Below are 18435 nucleotides of genomic sequence, written 5' to 3'. Positions count from 1 at the left end.
TCCTGGCCAAAAGGGACATATGGTCATTCTATGCTTGGGCTGGAGCCCAGACTCTAAGATCCATCCCCCTTGCCAGGTTTCAGTCCCCCCAGAGCCCGAGTCATTTGACCCAGGTTCTGAGACACACTCCTGTGCGGGGGTTTGCCGTGGTCTGTCTTTTTCTTATGCTTTGGCAATGCTTGTGTAACTTCTGCCAATAAAGTTTCATTGAATTCAATCACTCCTCACTGAGGCATGATTCCTTCCCGTAGCTACTTCCCACCCTTGTTCCCAGGTGGCTGCAATTTGCTGCTGGTCCCATCCAGCACTAGCTGACACATCTGTGGACAGACCCAAGGCTCTGCTCTTCCCTCCCCCCGCCCCTTCTTTGCTTGCTCAGGAAAGGAATTTGTGGGCATGGAATGCCGGTTCTGACCCAAGGCTTGGAGAGGCTATATTGTGGGGGAGGGGGAGAGGGAGAGGAGAATCTTGCTTACCCTTATGCACCATGTAGGCCAGCCAGGATCTGTTTTGGCAATCTCTATTTATAGAAGAGGAACATCAGTTAGATCAGAGTCAATGATATTGCTAATAATTTTAACTCATATCGGTTTATCATTCATAGCCTCAAACAGCAGATAAACACCATTATTTCCATTTTACAGCTGTAATAGCTGAGGCACAGAGAGCTTAACTGGTGGGAATATAACCCAGATCACTTAACTCCCAATCCTCTGCTCTAGACCGAAGGCCACTCCTCCTCCTTTCTCCTTTTTGCCAAAACTCCATTTAATTTAATTAGGCCAATAATTTCTGGGACCTTTTTCCTCTTTCATAAAACTCCCCTTGCTTCCAGGATCAGATTCGAATCTCTCCTATGAATGCTGAGTTCAAAGCTGGCCTACCCCTTGCATTTACTTTCAGTTCTTCAGCTCCTTTCCCTGCCCACACACAAAATCAGCCTTTTGTTGCATTGTTTAGGATGAAAAAATATTAAATAAAATTATTATAAATAAATACACAGAATAGAAAACAAGTCTATTAATAATTGGAGCCATGATACCCTCTTCAAATATTAGCTGTATAAGAAAATGCTTCAGTAGTTAGTATCTTTGTTTTCCATTCTCTTGGTGTGAGTTTAAGATAACCCTTTTGTTTAATTTGCAGTCCAGACACTGACCTTGCATTCCTCTTTTTTCCATTTGTTTGATCTGACTCCAGGAGATAAAACTTCTCTGAGCAAAGACTCCATAGTACAGATTGTTTTTCATTTCAACAGAACTGTTGAATTCAACAAGAGCAATCTGCTCTTTCATGTGCATTTAGGGCCAAATTTTCAGCTGGCCCCCAACATACTGCAAGCTCAAAAGTTTGCCTGAGCAAATCAGCATCACAATGCAAACTAGCATTTACCTGCATAAGGCATAGTGTTGCAAATGCAAGCTGCTGTTAGTGCAGCTATTTAATAGACACTGGATGAAAAATATTCTTCATTCTTAACTGGGGAAATATCCCAATACAGCTGTGGTGCAATAGCTTTTCTGCACTAATACCCTGTGTGGACATTCTTATTCTGCACTAAGCCCTGGTCTACACTAGGAGTTGAGGTCGAATTTAGCAGTGTTAAATCGATTTAACCCTGCACCCATCCACACGACGAAGCCCTTTTTTTCGACTTAAAGGGCTCTTAAAATCGATTTCTTTACTTCACCCCTGACAAGGGGATTAGCACTTAAATCGGCCTTGCCGGGTCAAATTTGGGGTAGTGTAGACGCAATTTGACAGTATTGGCCTCCGGGAGCTATCCCAGAGAGCTCCATTGTGACCGCTCTGGACAGCACTCTCAACTCAGATGCACTGGCCAGGTAGACAGGAAAAGGCCTGCGAACTTTTGAATCTCATTTCCTGTTTGGCCAGCATGGCAAGCTGCAGGTGAGTGCAGAGCTCATCAGCAGAGGTGACCATGATGGAGTCCCAGAATTGCAAAAGCGCTCCAGCATGGACTGAACGGGAGGTACGGGATCTGATCGCTGTATGGGGAGAGTAGCAGCCGTGTTAGTCTGTATTCGCAAAAAGAAAAAGAGTACTTGTGGCACCTTAGAGACTAACAAATTTATTTGAGCATAAGCTTTCGTGAGCTACAGCTCACTTCATCGAATGCATCCGATGAAGTGAGCTGTAGCTCACGAAAGCTTATGCTCAAAAAAATTTGTTAGTCTCTAAGGTGCCACAAGTACTCCTTTTCTTTGTATGGGGAGAGGAATCCGTGCTATCAGAACTCCGTTCCAGTTTTCGAAATGCCAAAACATTTGTCAAAATCTTGACATGAAGGACAGAGGCCATAACAGGGCATGAAGGACAGAGGCCATAACAGGGACCTGAAGCAGTGCCGCATGAAACTTAAGGAGCTGAGGCAAGCCTACCAGAAAACCAGAGAGGCAAACGGCCGCTCTGGGTCAGAGCCCCAAACATGCCGCTTCTATGATTTTAGGGGGTTCAGCCCCCACTACCGCTACCTCCGTCAATGGAGAGGGAAGCAACATAGAAGCAGGTTTTGGGGATGAGGAAGATGATGATGATGAGGTTGTAGATAGCTCACAGCAAGCAAGTGGAGAAACTGGTTTTCCCGACAGCCAGGAACTGTTTCTCACCCTGGACCTGAAGCCAGTACCCCCGGAACCCACCCAAGGCTGCCTCCCGGACCCACCAGGCAGAGAAGGGACCTCTGGTGAGTGTACCTTTTTAAATAGTATACATGGCTTAAAAGCTCAGACATAGGTGAGAGGTTTATCGCAGGAGTGGGTGGGTGAGATTCTGTGGCCTGCATTGTGCAGGAGGTCAGACTGGATGATCATAATGGTCCCTTCTGACCTTAATATCTATGAATCTATGAATTTGGCCTGCCCTGGCATTCGCGGCCAGTACAGCAACTGGAAAAGTCAGTTAATGTGTCTGGAGATGGAGCAGAAATCCTCCAGGGACATCTCCATAAAGCTATCCTGGATGTACTCCCAAAGCCTTTGCAAAAGGTTTCGGGGGAGGGCAGCCTTATTCTGTCCACAATGGTAGGACACTTTACCACACCAGGCCAGTAGCACGTAGTTGGGAATCATTGCAGAACAAAGCATTGCAGCATATATTTGCTGATGTTCAATCAAATCCGTTCTTTATCTCTCTGTGTTATCCTCAGGAGAGTGATATCATTCATGGTCACCTGGTTGAAATAGGGTGCTTCTCTTAACGGGACATTCAGAGGTGCCCGATCCTGCTGGGCTGTTTGCCTGTGGCTGAACAGAAATGTTCCCTGCTGTTAGCCACGGGGAGGGTTTAGCCACGCAGTGGGAGAAGGCAAAATGCGACCTTGTAACGAAAGCACATGTGTTATGTATGTAATGTTAACAGCAAGGTTTACCGTGAAAGAGTGTATCCATTGTTCTATAAAATGTGTCTTTTAAATACCACTGTCCCTTTTTTTTTCTCCACCAACTGCATGTGTTTCAAGGATCACAGGATCTTCTCCTTCCCAGAGGCTAGCGAAGACTAGAAGGTGAAAAAAACACACTCGCGATGAAATGTTCTCTGACCTCATGCTGTCCTCCCACACTGACAGAGCACAAACAAATACGTGGAGGCAGAAAATGTCAGAGTGCAGGAAAGCACAAAATGACTGGGAGGAGAGGTGGCGGGCTGAAGAGAGTAAGTGGCGGGCTGAAGAGAGGGCTGAAGATGATAGGTGGCGGCAGCATGATGACAGGAGGCAGGATTCAATGTTGAGGCTGCTGGAGGCTCAAACTAATATGCTCCAGCATATGGTTGAGCAGCAGGAAAGGCAGCTGGAGCACAGACCGCGGCTACAGCCCCTGTGTAACCAACCACCCTCCTCCCCAAGTTCCATAGCCTCCTCACCCAGATGCCCAAGAACGCGGTGGGGGGCCTCCGGCCACCCAGCCACTCCACCCCAGAGGATTGCCCAAGCAACAGAAGGCTGGCATTCAATAAGTTTTAAAGTTTTAAAGTGCTGTGTGGCCTTGTCCTTCCCTCCTCCACCACCCCACCCGGTGCTTCCCCCCTCCACCACCCCTCCCAGGCTACCTTGGCAGTTATCCCCCTATTTCTGTGATGAATTAATAAAGAATGCATGAATGTGAAGCAACAATGACTTTATTGCCTCTGCAAGTGGTGATCGAAACGGGGAAGGGAGGGTGGTTAGCTTACAGGGAAGCAGAGTGAACCAAGGATGGGGGGTTTCATCAAGGAGAAACAGAACTTTCACTCCATAGCCTGGCCAGTCATGAAACTGGTTTTCAAAGATTCTCTGAAGCGCACCGCGCCCTCCTGTGCTCTTCTAACCGCCCTGGTGTCTGGCTGCGCGTAACCAGAGGCCAGGCGATTTGCCTCAACCTCCCACCCCACCATAAATGTTTCCCCCTTATTCTCACAGATATTGTGGAGTGGGCAGTAATAACAGTGGGAATATTGGTTTCGCTGAGGTCTAACCGAGTCAGTAAACTGCGCCAGCACTCTTTTAAATGTCCAAATGCACATTCTACCACCATTCTGCACTTGCTCAGCCTGTAGTTGAACAGCTCCTGACTACTGTCCATGCTACCTGGGTATGGCTTCATGAACCATGGCATTAAGGGATAGGCTGGGTCCCCAAGGATAACTATAGGCATTTCAACACCCCCAATGGTTATTTTCTGGTCTGGGAAGAAAGTCCCTTCCTGCAGCTTTTGAAACAGACCAGAGTTCCTGAAGATGTGAGTGTCATGTACCTTTCCCGGCCATCCCACGTTGATGTTGGTGAAACGTCCCTTGCCTTGTGATCCACCAGAGCTTGCAGCACTATTGAAAAGTACCCCTTGCAGTTTATGTACTCGCCGGCTTGGTGCTCCGGTGCCAACATAGGGATATGGGTTCCGTCTATGGCCCCACCACAGTTAAGGAATCCCATTGCAGCAAAGCCATCCACTATGACCTGCACATTTCCCAGGGTCACTACCCTTGATATCAGCAGATCTTTGATTGCGTGGGCTACTTGCATCACAGCAGCCCCAACAGTAGATTTGCCCACTCCAAATTGATTCCCAACTGACCGGTAGCTGTCTGGCGTTGCAAACTTCCACAGGGCTATCGCCACTCGCTTCTCAACTGTGAGGGCTGCTCTCATCTTGGTATTCTATCGCTTCAGGGCAGGGGAAAGCAAGTCACAAAGTTCCATGAAAGTGCCCTTATGCATGCGAAAATTTCGCAACCACTAGGAATCGTCCCAGACCTGCAACACTATGTGGTCCCACCAGTCTGTGCTTGTTTCCCGAGCTCAGAATCGGCATTCCACCGCATGAACCTCCCCCATTAGCACCATGATGCCCACATTGCCAGGGCCTGTGCTTTGAGAGAAGTCTGTGTCCATGTCCTCATCACTCTTGTCACCATGCTGACATCGCCTACTCGCCCAGTTTCGCTTTGCCAGGTTCTGGTGCTGCATATACTGCTGGATAATGCGTGTGGTGTTTAATGTGCTCCTAATTGCCAAAGTGAGCTGAGCGGGCTCCATGCTTGCCGTGGTATGGCGTCTGCACGGAAAAAAGGTGCAGAACGATTGTCTGCCGTTGGTCTGACAGAGGGAGGGGCGACTGACAACATGGCTTACAGGGTTGGTTTACAGGGAATTAAAATCAACAAAGGGGGTGGCTTTACATCAAGGAGAAACAAAAACAACTTTCACACAGGACAGCCCCCTCAAGGATTGAACTCAAAATCCTGGGTTTAGCAGGCCAATGCTCAACCCACTGAGCTATCCCTCCCCCTGGTATTCCAGGCATGACTGAATCTCCATTAATCTTTTCAAGGTGCCCCTGACAGACCTCACCGAAACGATTGTTGGCCTTTGATTTCACAGAGGGAGGGAGGGAGGGAGGGAGGGGGAGAAAATGAATACAAAACAGATCTGGTCTATTTCTTGTTTTGATCCACTCCATCTACCTTTTACACCTTTGGCTGGCAGCAGACGGTGCAGTAGGACTGCTAGCCATCCTCATCTCTTGCCTGCTCGGCAGAAGACGGTGCAATGCGACTGCCGGCAGGACTAAAGAGAATGACGTGGTTGAGTCACTCCTATTTTAGTCCCTGTACCCGTGTCGGCCCAGGTGCTCCTGACCGACCTTACTGAGACGACCAAGAGCACCTCGGACATGATGACAATGGTTATCAGGCCTATTGCACCATCTGCTGCCACAAGGCAATGAGCTGCTGCTGTGTAGCAATGCAGTACTGCGTCTGCCAGCACCCAGGAAACGTATGGTGACAGTGAGCTGAGCGGGCTCCATGCTTGCCATGGTATGGCCTCTGCACAGGTAACTCAGGAAAAAAGGCATGAAACGATTGTCTGCCGTTGCTTTCACGGAGAGCGGGAGGTAGGGAGGGAGGGCCTGACGACATGTACCCAGAACCACCCACGACAATGTTTTTGCCCCATTAGGCATTGGGATCTCAACCCAGAATTCCAATGGGCAGCGGAGACTGCGGGAACTGTGGGATAGCTACCCACAGTGCAATGCTCCAGAAGTCAGTGCTAGCCTCGGTACTGTGGAAGCACTCCGCCGAGTTAATGCACTTAATGCACTTAGAGCATTTTGTGTGGGGACACACACAATCAACTATATAAAAACAATTTCTAAAAAACCGACTTCTATAAATTTGACCTAATTTCATAGTGTAGACATACCCTTAGGTGTCTTTGTGCTCTTCAGCTTTAATGCACTTCCAAAGTTTATTAAGCATCCCAGAGAAGACAAAGCCTTAAGGAAATACATTATTAAATCTCCAATTTCTGACTCAGACATTGTCTCTACTAGGAGGGCTTGCCAGTGCAGTTACAGTGGTATAGCTATAGCCTAACCAGCAAAAAACGCTCGTATGGATGCAGTTAGATCAGTATAAAAGTGCTTATACTGGTATAGCTTATGCTGGTTTCCTCATGACAGGACTAAATATTATCTAGAGCATTCCTGACAGATGTTTGTCTAACCTGCTCTTAAAAATCTCCAACGATGGAGATTCCACAATCTCCCTAGGCAATTTATTCCAGTGCTTAACCACCCTGACAGTTAAGAATTTTTTCCTTGTGTCCAACCTAAACCTCCCTTGCTGCAATTTAAGCCCATTGCTTCTTGTCCTATCCTCAGAGGTTAAGAAAAACAAATTTTCTCCCCCCTCCTTTTAACAACCTTTTATGTACTTGAAAACTGTTATCATGTCCCCCCTCGGTGTTCTCTTTTCCAGACTAAACAAACCCATTTTTTTCAATCTTCCCTCATAGGTCATGTTTTCTAGACCTTTAATCATTTTTGTCGCTCTTCTCTGGACTCTCTCCAATTTGTCCACATCCTTCCTGAAATGTGGCGCCCAGAACTGGACACAATACTCCAGTTGAGGCCTAATCAGTGCAGAGTAGAGTGACAGAATTACTTCTTGTGTCTTGCTTACAACACTCTTGCTAATACATCCCAAAATGATGTTTACTTTTTTGGCAACAGCATTACACTGTTGACTCATATTTACCTTGTGGTCCACTATGACCCCCCAGATCCTTTTCTGCAGTACGGCTTCCTAGGCCATCATTTCCCATTTTGTATGTGTGTAACTGTTTGTTCCTTCCTAAATGGAGTACTTTGCATTTGTCCTTATTGAATTTCATCTTATTTACTTCAGACTATTTCTCCAGTTTGTCCAGATCATTTTGAATGTGAACCCTATCCTCCAAAGCACTTGCAACACCTCCCAGCTTTGTATCATACGCAAACTTTATAAATGTACTCTCTATGCCATTATCTAAATCACTGATGAAGATATTGAATAGAACCAGACCCAGAACTGATCCTTGCAGGACCCTACTAGTTATGCCCTTCCAGCATGAGTGTGAACCACTGATAACTACTCTCTGAGAACGGTTTTCCAACCAGTTTTGCACCCACCTTATAGTAGCTCATCTAGGTTGCATTTCCCTAGTTTGTTTATGAGAAGGTCACATGAGACAGTACCAAAAGCTTTACTAAAGTCAAGATATACCACGTCTACCGCTTCCCCCCTATTCACGAGGCTTGTTATCCTGTCAAAGAAAGCTATCAGGTTGGTTTGACACAATTTGTTCTTGACAAATCCGTGCTGACTGTTACTTATCACCTTATTATCTTTTAGATGTTTGCAAATTGATTGCTTAATTATATGCTCCATTATCTTTCCGGGTACAGAAGTTAAGCTGATTGGTCTGTAATTCCCCAGGTTGTCCTTTTTTCCCTTTTTATAGATTGGAAAAGGGCAAATATAGTGCCAGTCTCTGGGATCTCTCCTGTCTTCCATGACTTTTCAAAGATAATCGCTAATGGCTCAGATATCTCTTCAGTCAGCTCCTTGAGTATTGGGATCACATTGAACCGTGTCCGAACAAACCATGGAAAATGCAGCTACTTGATGCACAAGTGGAAAATTAAAGACTGCCCTTCATAGGGCTGCAGTGAGAACATCCAAAATATCAAACACATCATAACACCGTGCCCCAAATATGGATTCCAAGGTGAACTGGAAGATATTCACAGTGTCACAAAGGCAGCCTTGAATTGGATTATGGAATACAACTGTGTCTGTGGAATGTTGCTCTGCAGATGCCATACGTGCATGAGAGAGAGAGAGAGAGAGAGAGAGAGCAGGCTGATGCTTCCCTGTGGAACTCTTTGCCAGAGGATGTTGTGAGGGCCAAGACTATAACAGAGTTCAAAAAAAGAACTAGGTAAATTCATGGAGGATAGGTCCATCAATGGCTATTGGCCAGGATGGCGTCCCTAGCCTCTGTTTGCCAAAAGCTGGGAATGAATGAGAGGGGATGGATCACTTGATGATTACCTGTTCCGTTCATTCCCCCTGGGGCACCTGACATTGGCCACTGTCAGAAGACAGTGGAGGAGAGGTAGATACGCTGGAGGGTAGGGATAGAATATAGAGGGACCTAGACAAATTGGAGGATTGGGCCAAAAGAAATCTGATGAGGTTCAACAAGGACAAGTGCAGAGTCCTGCACTTAGGACGGAAAAATCCAATGCACCGCTACAGACTAGGGACCGAATGACTAGGCAGCAATTCTGCAGAAAAGGACCTACGGGTTACAGTGGACGAGAAGCTGGATATGAGTCAACAGTGTGCCCTTGTTGCCAAGAAGGCCAGTAGCATTTTGGGATGTATAAGTAGGGGCATTGCCAGCAGATCAAGGGACGTGATCGTTCCCCTCTATTCGACACTGGTGAGGCCTCATCTGGAGTACTGTGTCCAGTTTTGGGCCCCACACTACAAGAAGGATGTGGAAAAATTGGAAAGAGTCTAGCGGAGGGCAACAAAAATGATTAGGGGACTGGAACACATGACTTATGAGGAGAGGCTGCGGGAACTGGGGATGTTTAGTCTACGGAAGAGAAGAATAAGGGGGGATTTGATAGCTGCTTTCAACTACCTGAAAGGGGGTTCCAAAGAGGATGGATCTAGACTGTTCTCAGTGGTAGCAGATGACAGAACAAGGAGTAATGGTCTCAAGTTGCAGTGGGGGAGATTTAGGTTGGATATTAGGAAAAACTTTTTCACTAGGAGGGTGGTGAAAAACTGGAATGCGTTACCTAGGGAGGTGGTGGAATCTCCTTCCTTAGCCCTGGTCTACACTAGGACTTTAGGTCGAATTTAGCAGCGTTAAATCGATGTAAACCTGCACTCGTCCACACGATGAAGCCCTTTATTTTGACTCAAAGGGCTCTTAAAATCGATTTCCGTACTCCACCCCTGACAAGTGGATTAGCGCTTAAATCGGCCTTGCCGAGTCGAATTTGGGGTACTGTGGACACAATTCGATGGTATTGGCCACCGGGAGCTATCCCAGAGTGCTCCATTGTGACCGCTCTGGACAGCACTCTCAACTCAGATGCACTGGCCAGGTAGACAGGAAAAGAACTGCGAACTTTTGAATCTCATTTCCTGTTTGGGCAGCGTGGCAAGCTGCAGGTGACCATGCAGAGCTCTTCAGCAGAGGTGACCATGATGGAGTCCCAGAATCGCAAAAGAGCTCCAGCATGGACTGAACGGGAGGTATGGGATCTGATCGCTGTATGGGGAGAGGAATCCGTGCTATCAGAACTCCGTTCCAGTTTTCGAAATGCCAAAACCTTTGTCAAAATCTCCCAGGGCATGAAGGACAGAGGCCATAACAGGGATCCGAAGCAGTGCCGCGTGAAACTTAAGGAGCTGAGGCAAGCCTACCAGAAAACCAGAGGGGCGAACGGCCGCTCTGGGTCAGAGCCCCAAACATGCCGCTTCTATGATGAGCTGCATGCCATTTTAGGGGGTTCAGCCACCACTACCCCAGCCGTGTTGTTTGACTCCTTCAATGGAGATGGAGGCAACACGGAAGCAGGTTTTGGGGACGAAGAAGATGATGATGATGATAATGAGGTTGTAGATAGCTCACAGCAAGCAAGCGGAGAAACCGGCTTTCCTGACAGCCAGGAACTGTTTCTCACCCTGGACCTGGAGCCAGTACCCCCCGAACCCACCCAAGGCTGCCTCCTGGACCCGGCAGGCGGAGAAGGGACCTCCGGTGAGTGTACCTTTTAAAATACTATACATGGTTTAAAAGCAAGCATGTGAAAGGATTAATTTGCCCTGGCATTCGCGGCTTTCCTGGATGTACTCCCAAAGCCTTTGCAAAAGGTTTCTGGGGAGGGCAGCCTTATTGCGTCCTTCATGGTAGGACACTTTACCACTCCAGGCCAGTAACACGTACTCGGGAATCATTGTACAACAAAGCATTGCAGTGTATGTTTGCTGGCATTCAAACAACATCCGTTCTTTATCTCTCTGTGTTATCCTCAGGAGAGTGAGATATCATTCATGGTCTCCTGGTTGAAATAGGGTGCTATTCTTCAGGGGACATTCAGAGGAGCCCATTCCTGCTGAGCTGTTTGCTTGCGGCTGAACAGAAATGTTCCCCGCTGTTAGCCACGGGGAGGTTGAGGGGGTAGCCACGCGGTGGGGGGAGGCAAAATGTGACCTTGTAACGAAAGCACATGTGCTATGTATGTAATGTTAACAGCAAGGTTTACCCTGAAAGAGTGTAGCCACTGTTTTATAAAATATTTGTCTTTTTAAATACCGCTGTCCCTTTTTTTTTCTCCACCAGCTGCATGTGTTTCAATGATCACAGGATCTTCTCCTTCCCAGAGGCTAGTGAAGATTAGAAAGAAAAAAAAACACACTCGTGATGAAATGTTCTCTGAGCTCATGCTGTCCTCCCACACTGACAGAGCACAGACCAATGCGTGGAGGCAAATAATGTCAGAGTGCAGGAAAGCACAAAATGACCGGGAGGAGAGGTGGCGGGCTGAAGAGAGTAAGTGGCGGGCTGAAGACAGGGCTGAAGCTCAAATGTGGCGGCAGCGTGATGAGAGGAGGCAGGATTCAATGCTGAGGCTGCTGGAGGACCAAACCAATGTGCTCCAGTGTATGGTTGAGCTGCAGCAAAGGCAGCTGGAGCACAGACTGCCACTACAGCCCGAGCACAGACTGCCACTACAGCCCCTGTGTAACCAACCGCCCTCCTCACCAAGTTCCATAGCCTCCACACCCAGACGCCCAAGAACGCAGTGGGGGGGCCACCGGCCAACCAGCCACTCCGCCACAGAGGATTGCCCAAAAAAAAGAAGGCTGGCATTCAATAAATTTTAAAGTTGTAAACTTTTAAAGTGCTGTGTGGCATTTTCCTTCCCTCCTCCACCACCTCTCCTGGGCTACCTTGGTAGTCGTCCCCCTATTTGTGTGATGAATGAATAAAGAATGCATGAATGTGAAGTAACAATGACTTTATTGCCTCTGCAAGCAATGATTAAAGGGAGGAGGGTAGGGTGGTTAGCTTGCAGGGAAGTAGAGTGAACCAAGGGGCGGGGGGTTTCATCAAGGAGAAACAAAGAGAACTTTCACACCATAGCCTGGCCAGTCATGAAACTGGTTTTCAAAGATTCTCTGATGCGTACCGCGCCCTCCTGTGCTCTTCTAACCGCCCTGGTGTCCGGCTGCGCGTAACCAGCAGCCAGGCGATTTGCCTCAACCTCCCACCCCACCATAAACGTCTCCCCCTTACTCTCACAGATATTGTGGAGCACACAGCAAGCAGTAATAACAGTGGGAATATTGGTTTCGCTGAGGTCTAACCGAGTCAGTAAACTGCGCCAGCGCGCCTTTAAACGTCCAAATGCACATTCTACCACCATTCTGCACTTGCTCAGCCTGTAGTTGAACAGCTCCTGACTACTGTCCAGGCTGCCTGTGTACGGCTTCATGAGCCATGGCATTAAGGGGTAGGCTGGGTCCCCAAAGATACATATAGGCATTTCAACATCCCCAACAGTTATTTTCTGGTCTGGGAATAAAGTCCCTTCCTGCAGCTTTTGAAACAGACCAGAGTTCCTGAAGATGCGAGCGTCATGTACTTTTCCCGGCCATCCCACGTTGATGTTGGTGAAACGTCCCTTGCCTTGTGATCCACCAGAGCTTGCAGCACTATTGAAAAGTACCCCTTGCAGTTTATGTACTCGCCGGCTTGGTGCTCCGGTGCCAACATAGGGATATGGGTTCCGTCTATGGCCCCACCACAGTTAGGGAATCCCATTGCAGCAAAGCCATCCACTATGACCTGCACATTTCCCAGGGTCACTACCCTTGATATCAGCAGATCTTTGATTGCGTGGGCTACTTGCATCACAGCAGCCCCAACAGTAGATTTGCCCACTCCAAATTGATTCCCAACTGACCGGTAGCTGTCTGGCGTTGCAAACTTCCACAGGGCTATCGCCACTCGCTTCTCAACTGTGAGGGCTGCTCTCATCTTGGTATTCTATCGCTTCAGGGCAGGGGAAAGCAAGTCACAAAGTTCCATGAAAGTGCCCTTACGCATGTGAAAGTTTCGCAGCCACTAGGAATCGTCCCAGACCCGCAACACTATGCGGTCCCACCAGTCTGTGCTTGTTTCCCGAGCCCAGAATCGGCGTTCCACAGCATGAACCTGCCCCATTAGCACCATGATGCATGCATTGGCAGGGCCCATGCTTTCAGAGAAATCTGTGTCCATGTCCTGATCACTCACGTGACCGCGCTGACATCGCCTCCTCGCCCAGTATCGCTCTGCCAGGTTCTGGTGCTGCATATACTGCTGGATAATGCATGTGGTGTTTAATGTGCTCCTAATTGCCAAAGTGAGCTGAGCGGCCTCCATGCTTGCCTTGAAATGGCCCGCACAGAAAAAAGGCGCGGAACGATTGTCTGCCGCTGCTCTGACGGAGGGAGGGGCGACTGACAACATGGCTTACAGGGTTGGCTTCAGGGAGCTAAAATCAACAAAGGGGGTGGCTTTACATCAAGGAGTATTTCAGTCAGGACTTCATGGAGGGTTCCAATAAGAAATGGTGCACCTAAGTTATTGTTCTTATTGGAACAAGGAGGTTAGTCTGGCCTCTGATTGATACATGGCTAGATTTACCTCGCTGCACCTTCTCTGTGAGTGACTGCAGTGTGACTTAGAGGGATGAGTCCCCTAGAGAGGGGAGGGGGGGAAGCAAATGAGTACAAAACAAATCTGGTCTATTTCTTGTTTTGATCCACTCCATCTATCTTTTACATCTTTGGCTGGCAGCAGACGGTGCAGAAGGACTGCATGCCATCCACATCTCATGGCTGCTCGGCAGAAGATGGTGCAATACGACTGCTAGCCATCCTCATCTCTTGCCTGCCCGGCAGAAGATGGTACAGTAGGACTGCTAGCAATCTGTATTGCCTGCCTGCTCACCATAAGACGGTTCAATAGGACTGACTGCAGGACTAAAGAGAATGACCTGGTCAAGTCACTCCAAATTTAGTCCCTGCGCCCATGTCTGCCCAGGCGCTCCCGGCCGACGTGGCCAGGAGCACCTCGGACACGACGAGGACGGCTACCAGTTGTATTGTACCATCTGCTGCCAGAAGGCAATGGGTTGCTGCTACTGTGTAGCAATGCCGTACCGCGTCTGCCAGCACCCAGGAGACATACAGTGACGGTTACCTGAGCGGGCTCCATGCTTGCCATGGTATGGCGTCTGCACAGGTAACTCAGGAAAAAAGGTGCGAAACGATTGTCTGCCCTTGCTTTCACGGAGGGAGGGAGGGAAGGGGGGCCTGACGATATGTACCCAGAACCACCCACGACAATGTTTTAGCCCCATCAGGCATTGGGATCTCAACCCAGCGGAGACTGCGGGAACTGTGGGATAGCTACCCACAGTGCAACGCTCCGGAAGTTGACGCTTGCCTCGGTACTGTGGAAGCACTCCACTGAGTTAATGCACTTAATGCACTTAGAGCATTTTCTGTGGGGACACACACACTCGAATATATAAAACCGATTTCTCAAAAACCGACTTCTAAAAATTCGACCTAATTCCGTAGTGTAGACATACCCTTAGAAGTTTTTAAGGTCAGGCTTGACAAAGCCCTGGCTGGGATGATTTAATTGGGGATCGGTCCTGCTTTAAGCAGGGGGTTGGACTAGATGACCTCCTGAGGTCCCTTCCAACCCTGATATTCTGATTCTATGACAGGAAACTGGGCTAGATGGACCTTTGATCTGACCCAGTATGGCAGTTCTTATGTTCAGCTCTGAGAACAAAACAGCTGCTCTGCTGACAAATCAAGATTTTAGAAATTTCAAGGTACAGCATATCAAAAGGGCATCACAGTTCCTTTGCTGACTAGACCATAGAAGGAACTCAATTCCTTGCAAGCTAGCATCTTGTGTGTCTATTACTTCACTTAACCTAATAAATCCTAAAGTTGTTTTATCTCTTATAGGATTAGAAATGCTGTAAAAACAGCAATTCAAACAGAAATTAACCTTGTTTTTGTATGATACCCAGTATAAATGTTGCTCAAAGGACCAACTTTTGCTACATGGGCAAAACTCTCAGTAACAATGACTGCAGAGTAAATGGGAAGTGCACCTGTATTGCCACAAAATAGGCATTGTGGGAAGGGAATAGGTATGTAATGCTTGGTAAATAGGTTTTCTACAATAAATGGGGCTGTGGTTCTGTAGCATTCATTAAATGCATGTATTTTCAGTACTGGTTAGGTAACTTCCAGGGTGAGATATTGAGTCAGATGCATTGAAAAGAGATTTGTGCTTTCCATTTCTCACAGCTGTTTAGATGTGTAGCTCCCCAAAATCTCCATATCCTCCTCCTCGGAATTAATAGATGCTGCTGGGAATGAGTATTTAGTGATGATGCTGATCTGCCTGGGATCAGCCAAACTGCAAGGGTTTAAGGTAAGATTAGTTCCATACTCTCTGTTTTAGTGAAACCCAGTAAACTCAGGTACTTTTAAAGCATCTGCTTCCATTGGCATAACAGTCCCGATTCACCCGCACAGCTGCAGGAAGAGGTAGAAGTTTCACATCGGCCTGGGCTATTATAGCAAGGGAAGCATGTAGCTTCCCCCAAAGAAGGGCAGGCAGTGTGTTCAGCCCTGCCCTCTCTTGGTGGTTTCCCCCAGGGGAAGTCAGGTTTAATTTAGAGCTGAGTCTTCATAGGAGCCTTGCTGGCTGAGGCTGCTCAGGCAATGTGCTAAATTAGGGCATAGTCCCCATGTTCCCTGGGATCACTCTGAGGCTGTCCCGCCACCCACTTTTTGGTCTTCATTACCCACCTGCAAAGCACTGGTGGAGCAGTGATTGTGAGTGTCATGCACCACCCCGGCCCCTCCGGTTAGATTTTCTACCACCATCCACCTTCCATTCTCAGCTAAGCTTGCAGAAGTTGGCTTCAAGCCAGAATGAATCAAGCCTATTAACTATGTAACCCTTCTGTCCATCAGACTTGGCAGCAACAAGGGCTGGATTCAGTATCTAGGGGTTCCATTCCAATAACACAATGCAAAACTGGCTCGAGCCCCCACCCATTGACCTGGAACAAATATATATATCCCCCCACCCCACCCCCCCGGGCGCCTCGAAGAGGCAATACTTCCCCTCACACAAGCACAGTCTGAGTGTAGCAAAAGCCTTTTAATAACAGAGAGAAACAATGTGGCATTATGTTGGGGAAACACCACCAACAGGATTCATAACACAACCCATGAGCAAAAACCCACCCCAAGCAAATTGGGCCATGTCCTTTCCCTTTGGTTCTTGAGTCCAGCAACCCAAAAGTCACCCAAAGTCCCAAAAGTCCAACAACCCAGAAGTCTCTGTCCCTGGTCAGTGCCACCCCAGAGTTCGAAAGTTTATCTGCAGAGTTTTACGTCCCAGCTTGGAGGGCACCTTACATGGTCCGAAACCGACTGCCCCACCTCTCTGTGGGGCTCCACTCCGCTGTGCTCCACCAGCCATCCCACAAATTGCTTTGCTCCGCTTTGCTCCACCGGCTGTCCCATGAGCTGCTCCAGCTGTCCCGCAAACGGCTCTGCTCCACCAGCTGCTCTCTTCTGCTCCACCAGCTGTCCCACAAATGGCTCTGCTCTGCCAGCTGTCCCACAATATATCTTCAGGCTCCCCCTACTTAACACAGCTCTCAGTGATTTCAGCTTGTGGGGGAGGGGAGGGGGAAAGCCTCAGTGCTGGTACACCATTAACCCAAAGTGAATTCAGCTCAGCAGCCTGTAACTAGACTCCTAATTGGACCAAAACTAGCTCTGAAATTCCACAGTGGAGAGAGGAGAAGGTGCAATTGGCATTTAGGGCCCTCACCAGGCAGCCCATACCACCAGGTATTAATACCTGTCCTCAACTTCTCTCAATTCACTGGGTTTTGGAACCCATGACCCTTACCTAGCGAGTTCTGCTGAGTTGATGGTGAGTCCCTCCAGCATAACAAAAGGCCAAGTACAGTTCCACTGTCCTTGATTCACATAATCAGGATAATAACAGTTTATTTTTCCTGCCCCAATAACAGAGAAACTGGGGCTCCTACAGCAGCTAAAGTGACCATCTGGGCAGGGTGGGTGTGCCTATGCAAATGAGATCAGCCCGTGAAGTTCCTTTCAACAACCCACCACAACCTACCTCCAGATGTCAGGATAGAGCTCATCCTGACTCTGCTTACAACTATAACTACTATTTAGTATCCAAAAAAAATTACAGATTAATAGCCTTGGGAACCAAATTGCTCCAGTTATCCAAAGAACAAGCACAGCTTAATAGATTTATAGATTTAAAGGCCAGAATAATAATCTTGACCAAGATCTGTCTTTGAAACCAGGGGCCTCAATTGGGAGCGACTGTAAGAATGGAACTCTCTGACTTCAGTGAGAGATTTGCATGTAGAGAGCTGCCTGTGTGAGCTCTGCCTCATAATATATACTGCATAAGACAGCAGAGAAAGGCAAAAGTCCAAAGAACACCAAACTGTACGGGCTTCCCAGCTGGGAAATAAGGATTTCAATGACAACTGCTGGCTCCATATGGACTTGAAGAATAGGAAGCTGCCTTCTGCTCCAGCTCCTGAATTTTGTATTGAATTGTATGTAGCTTAATCAAATAAATTACTACCAATAAAGTAATGTGCCTTTCCACCACTCGCAGGGAAAGCGTTGTCAGATTTTAATGAGACACTTTTATCAGTTGCCAGCATAAAATTACAACGTTATTGATGTGTACAAGGCCAATTATGCTACATTAAACTATCAGGTTAAAACTGTGCATGAGATATTTCTCCCCTCTATTCGTAATCCTAAAATCTGATTGTTAAATGTTGCTTAAAGGGCCAACTTTTGCTACATGGGCAAAACTCCTAGGCCTAAAATTTGTGGCCTATAGTAAGCACTATAATCCATTAGTGGCCCTGGATTGCGTATGTGAATACACACCTTTCAAAAAGAACCAATAGGCTATAATTGGTTTTAAGGCGATTTGGATAATTGTATACCTCAAGTTCTCTGAAAAACTGGAGGGGTCTATAAGCAAGATACAAACAGAGCCACTAAGAAGTCTGTACCCAGCAGTTGAGAAAACTAAAAATGCCTTTTGAGTGGAAGAAACAGCATCCCCCTTACAGCTGATTAACTGGTTGGATACATTCCAGAGATTATATTAGAAACAGTTTTATGGATGTTTGTGTGTTTTAGTTTAGATGCTATGGGTCTATTTTACAGGTACTTTTCGTATTAACATTTCAGGGAGAAAAGCTTAGATCCTTACAATCATCTTGGATATCTGTTGCATAACTTCCTTCTACTCGTACGGTTTGTTTCCTCAGCACTTTTTAAATTCCACTCTAGTCTTAAATCAGGCCAAACTCCCATAGCCTGAATAAGACAAAGATCAGGTCCCAAGATAAACTATCAAATCTGTTAATTTGAGAGTGCAATAGTATCGTCTTTATTTTATTTCTTTTCAATCAA

The sequence above is a fragment of the Natator depressus genome, chromosome 6 (assembly GCF_965152275.1).
Source record: "Natator depressus isolate rNatDep1 chromosome 6, rNatDep2.hap1, whole genome shotgun sequence".
Taxonomy (NCBI): domain Eukaryota; kingdom Metazoa; phylum Chordata; order Testudines; family Cheloniidae; genus Natator; species Natator depressus.
This window is presented reverse-complemented; position numbering follows the sequence as displayed.